The 5535-nt window shown below is 70.6% G+C and overlaps 1 non-coding gene across 1 annotated transcript; it reads right to left on the reverse strand.

Annotated features, from left to right (window-relative positions):
• Window positions 1–383: 383 nt before the first annotated feature.
• Window positions 384–456, reverse strand: trnat-ugu (transfer RNA threonine (anticodon UGU)). Its single transcript has one exon. It is a non-coding gene; the product is annotated as a tRNA-Thr (tRNA).
• Between the last annotated feature and the right edge of the window lie 5079 nt (window positions 457–5535).

Consider the following 5535-nt stretch of genomic DNA (forward strand, 5'->3'; position numbering starts at 1 on the left):
AAACAATTCACATCTCTTTAACCTGTGCTTAACGCTCTCTCCACCCACATTGTCTGTACCTTTAAGACTTGACTCGCATTCCAACCATTATCTGGTAAATTGAGTTTGTGCCTATATCTGCCCTGTTTGTGAACACAACTCCCACTCATCTGGTGAAGGAGCAGCGCTCCGAAAGCTTGTGTTACCAAATAAACCTGCTGGACTTTAACCTGGTGTTGTGAGACTTTTTACTGTGTTTACCCCAGTCCAACGCCGGCATCTCCACATCATTGTATTGCCTCCCGCTCTCATTTCCTTTATCTCCCTATCACATTCCGAGCTTTCCATTTCCCTCCTTTGCTTTCACAGAAATAAAACAGATTTTTGATGATAAAATCCAGAGTAGGCCCCAGCGAGATTTGAACTCGCGACCCCTGGTTTACAAGACCAGTGCTCTAACCCCTGAGCTATGGAGCCACCGCCGTCACTGCTAGCAAAGCCGAAGCTGAAGGAGCTGAGGAAGCGGCAGTCCCAGCTCTCAGCTCCAGGGCGCAGCATCGCTGGAGACCGCAGGTCCCATCCTGCGCTTCGCGCCCATCAGGTGGATGGGAAGGGTTGGGGGAACCTTGCCTTTGAATCGAAAACCAGGACTGAGTAGTCGCGCTGTGCATTGCCTTCTTTATTCAAAAAGTAATACCAGTCATTCGCAGCCCGCACAAGATTCCTGCCCCGCACTAAAATGGCAGCCACGCTCACTATGGGCAGCAAAACATCACACCCTCGCCCCGCTTCAACATGGCGGACCCACCACCGCCCCGCTCCAACATGGCGGACACAGCACCGCCCCGCTCCAACATGGCGGACACAGCACCGCCCCGCTTCAACATGGCGGACCCACCACCGCCCCGCTCCAACATGGCGGACCCACCACCGCCCCGCTCCAACATGGCGGACACAGCACCGCCCCGCTTCAACATGGCGGACACAGCACCGCCACGCTTCAACATGGCGGACTCACCACCGCCCCGCTCCAACATGGCGGACCCACTACCGCCCCGCTTCAACATGGCGGACACACCACCGCCCCGCTCCAACATGGCGGACACAGCACCGCCCCGCTTCAACATGGCGGACACAGCACCGCCACGCTCCAACATGGCGGACTCACCACCGCCCCGCTTCAACATGGCGGACCAACTCAACCACTGTGAGCGCGAAACGGGCGGAATGCCCCGTACAAAGATGGCGATAGACTGTTTCCGGTGCGCAGGAGAAGCTTGGTCCGGAAGTGAGGCGCCAGTAGTTTCTGGTGAGGGCGAAGTGTCCGGCAGTGGTGGCTGAAGGTCCGGTTACCATGGGAGCGAGCGGGGAAGGCGGCAGCCCGGCCCCAGGCCTCCCGGATCCTGAACAAGCCGGCACGGTGAGCAGCGCGACTCGGGCCGGGAGTGTGTCCGGTCGAAACCCTCCACACTGCCCTGGGGACAAGAGCGGGAGACCCCGGCAACTGGGGGGACGGGGAAGGGAGCGGTCCGAGGGGAGGTGTCTGGAGGGAGGGGGAGAGGGGGGGTGTCTGGAGGGAGGGGGAGAGGGGGGGTGTCTGGAGGGAGGGGGAGAGGGGGGGTGTCTGGAGGGAGGGGGAGAGGGGGGGTGTCTGGAGGGAGGGGGAGAGGGGGGGTGTCTGGAGGGAGGGGGAGAGGGGGGGTGTCTGGAGGGAGGGGGAGGGGGGGGGGTCTGGAGGGAGGGGGAGAGGGGGGGTGTCTGGAGGGAGGGGGAGAGGGGGGGTGTCTGGAGGGAGGGGGAGAGGGGGGGTGTCTGGAGGGAGGGGGAGAGGGGGGGTGTCTGGAGGGAGGGGGAGAGGGGGGGTGTCTGGAGGGAGGGGGAGAGGGGGGGTGTCTGGAGGGAGGGGGAGAGGGGGGGTGTCTGGAGGGAGGGGGAGAGGGGGGGGGTCTGGAGGGAGGGGGAGGGGGGGGGGTCTGGAGGGAGGGGGAGAGGGGGGGTGTCTGGAGGGAGGGGGAGAGGGGGGGTGTCTGGAGGGGGGGGGAGAGGGGGGTGTCTGGAGGGAGGGGGAGAGGGGGGGTGTCTGGAGGGAGGGGGAGAGGGGGGGTGTCTGGAGGGAGGGGGAGAGGGGGGGTGTCTGGAGGGAGGGGGAGAGGGGGGGTGTCTGGAGGGAGGGGGAGAGGGGGGGTGTCTGGAGGGAGGGGGAGAGGGGGGGTGTCTGGAGGGAGGGGGAGAGGGGGGGTGTCTGGAGGGAGGGGGAGAGGGGGGGTGTCTGGAGGGAGGGGGAGAGGGGGGGTGTCTGGAGGGAGGGGGAGAGGGGGGGTGTCTGGAGGGAGGGGGAGAGGGGGGGTGTCTGGAGGGAGGGGGAGAGGGGGGGTGTCTGGAGGGAGGGGGAGAGGGGGGGTGTCTGGAGGGAGGGGGAGAGGGGGGGTGTCTGGAGGGAGGGGGAGTGGGGGGGTGTCTGGAGGGAGGGGGAGAGGGGGGGTGTCTGGAGGGAGGGGGAGAGGGGGGGTGTCTGGAGGGGGGGGTCTGGAGGGAGGGGGAGAGGGGGGGTGTCTGGAGGGGGGGGTCTGGAGGGAGGGGGAGAGGGGGGGGGGTCTGGAGGGAGGTGGAGAGGGGGGGGGTCTGGAGGGAGGGGGAGAGGGGGGGTGTCTGGAGGGAGGGGGAGAGGGGGGGTGTCTGGAGGGAGGGGGAGAGGGGGGGTGTCTGGAGGGAGGGGGAGAGGGGGGGTGTCTGGAGGGAGGGGGAGAGGGGGGGGGTCTGGAGGGAGGGGGAGAGGGGGGGGGGTCTGGAGGGAGGGGGAGAGGGGGGGTGTCTGGAGGGAGGGGGAGAGGGGGGGTGTCTGGAGGGGGGGGGAGAGGGGGGTGTCTGGAGGGAGGGGGAGAGGGGGGGTGTCTGGAGGGAGGGGGAGAGGGGGGGTGTCTGGAGGGAGGGGGAGAGGGGGGGTGTCTGGAGGGAGGGGGAGAGGGGGGGTGTCTGGAGGGAGGGGGAGAGGGGGGGTGTCTGGAGGGAGGGGGAGAGGGGGGGTGTCTGGAGGGAGGGGGAGAGGGGGGGTGTCTGGAGGGAGGGGGAGAGGGGGGGTGTCTGGAGGGAGGGGGAGAGGGGGGGTGTCTGGAGGGAGGGGGAGAGGGGGGGTGTCTGGAGGGAGGGGGAGAGGGGGGGTGTCTGGAGGGAGGGGGAGAGGGGGGGTGTCTGGAGGGAGGGGGAGAGGGGGGGTGTCTGGAGGGAGGGGGAGAGGGGGGGTGTCTGGAGGGAGGGGGAGAGGGGGGGTGTCTGGAGGGAGGGGGAGAGGGGGGGTGTCTGGAGGGAGGGGGAGAGGGGGGGTGTCTGGAGGGAGGGGGAGAGGGGGGGTGTCTGGAGGGGGGGGGTCTGGAGGGAGGGGGAGAGGGGGGGGGTCTGGAGGGAGGTGGAGAGGGGGGGGGTCTGGAGGGAGGTGGAGAGGGGGGGGGTCTGGAGGGAGGGGGAGAGGGGGGGGGGTCTGGAGGGAGGGGGAGAGGGGGGGGTCTGGAGGGAGGGGGAGAGGGGGAGGCCTGGAGGGAGGGGGAGGGTGGGGTCTGGAGGGGGGGGTCTGGAGGGGGGGGTCTGGAGGGGGGGGTCTGGAGGGAGGGGGAGAGGGGGGGGTCTGGAGGGAGGGGGAGAGGGGGGGGTCTGGAGGGAGGGGGAGAGGGGGGGGTCTGGAGGGAGGGGGAGAGGGGGGGGTCTGGAGGGAGGGAGAGGGGGGGGTCTGGAGGGAGGGGGAGAGGGGGGGGTCTGGAGGGAGGGGGAGGGGGGGGGTCTGGAGGGAGGGGGAGAGGGGGGGGGTCTGGAGGGAGGGGGAGGGGGAGGGGGGGGTCAGGAGGATGGGGGGGTGGGGTCAGGAGGATGGGGGGGTCTGGAGGATGGGGATGGGGGGGGTCTGGAGGATGGGGGGGGGTCTGGAGGATGGGGGGGGTCTGGAGAAGGGGGGGGTCTGGAGGATGGGGGAGGGGGGGTATGGGGGAGGGGGGGTCTGGAGGATGGGGGAAGGGGGGGTCTGGAGGATGGGGGTGGTCTGGAGGATGGGGGGGGGTCTGGAGGATGGGGGGGGGTCTGGAGGATGGGGAGGGGGGGTCTGGAGGATGGGGGGGGGTCTGGAGAATGCGGAGGGGGGGGTCTGGAGGATGGGGGAGTCTGGAGGATGGGGGAGGGTCTGGAGAATGGGGGAGGGGGGCGTCTGGAGGATGGGGGAGGGGGGGTCTGGAGGATGGGGGAGAGGGGGGTCTGGAGGATGGGGGAGGGGGGGGTCTGGAGGATGGGGGAGGGGGGGGTCTGGAGGATGGGGGAGTCTGGAGTCTGGAGGATGGGGGAGTCTGGAGGATGGGGGAGGGGGGGGTCTGGAGGATGGGGGGGGGTCTGGAGGATGGGGGAGGGGGGGGTCTGGAGGATGGGGGAGGGGGGGGGTCTGGAGGATGGGGGAGGGGGGGGTCTGGAGGATGGGGGAGGGGGGGGTCTGGAGGATGGGGGGGGGTCTGGAGGATGGGGGGGGGTCTGGAGGTTGGGGGGGGGGTCTGGAGGTTGGGGGAGGGGGGGGGTCTGGAGGATGGGGGAGGGGGGGGGTCTGGAGGATGGGGGAGGGGGGGGTCTGGAGGATGGGGGAGGGGGGGTCTGGAGGATGGGGGAGGGGGGGTCTGGAGGATGGGGGAGGGGGGGTCTGGAGGATGGGGGAGGGGGGGTCTGGGGGAGGGGGGGGTCTGGAGGGGGGGGGAGGGGGGGTCTGGAGGATGGGGGAGGGAGGGGGAGAGGGGGGGGTCTGGAGGGAGGGGGAGCGGGGGGGGTCTGGAGGGAGGGGGGGGGGGGGGGGGTCTGGAGGGAGGGGGAGAGGGGGGGGGGTCTGGAGGGAGGGGGAGAGGGGGGGGGGTCTGGAGGGAGGGGGAGAGGGGGGGGGGTCTGGAGGGAGGGGGAGAGGGGGGGGGGTCTGGAGGGAGGGGGAGAGGGGGGGGTCTGGAGGGAGGGGGAGAGGGGGGGGTCTGGAGGGAGGGGGAGAGGGGGGGGGTCTGGAGGGAGGGGGAGAGGGGGGGGTCTGGAGGGAGGGGGAGTGGGTGGGGTCTGGAGGGAGGGGGAGAGGGGGGGGTCTGGAGGGAGGGGGAGAGGTGGGGGGTCTGGAGGGAGGGGGAGGGGGAGAGGGGGAGGCCTGGAGGGAGGGGGAGAGGGGGGGTCTGGAGGGAGGGGGAGAGGGGGGGGGGTCAGGAGGGAGGGGGAGAGGGGGGGGGGGGTCTGGAGGGAGGGGGAGAGGGGGAGGCCTGGAGGGAGGGGGAGAGGGGGGGGGTCTGGAGGGAGGGAGAGGGGGGGGGGTCTGGAGGGGGGGAGAGGGGGGGCGTCTGGAGGGAGGAGGAGAGGGGGGGGTCTGGAGGGAGTGGGGGGGTCTGGAGGGAGGGGGATCTGGAGAAGGGGGGGGTCTGGAGGATGGGGGGGGGGGTATGGGGGAGGGGGGGTCTGGAGGATGGGGGAGGGGGGGGTCTGGAGGATGGGGGAAGGGGGGGGTCTGGAGGATGGGGGAAGGGGGGGGTCTGGAGGATGGGGGGGGGTCTGGAGGATGGGGGG

The sequence above is a fragment of the Mustelus asterias genome, chromosome 20 (assembly GCF_964213995.1).
Source record: "Mustelus asterias chromosome 20, sMusAst1.hap1.1, whole genome shotgun sequence".
In the NCBI taxonomy this organism is placed as follows: Eukaryota; Metazoa; Chordata; class Chondrichthyes; order Carcharhiniformes; family Triakidae; genus Mustelus; species Mustelus asterias.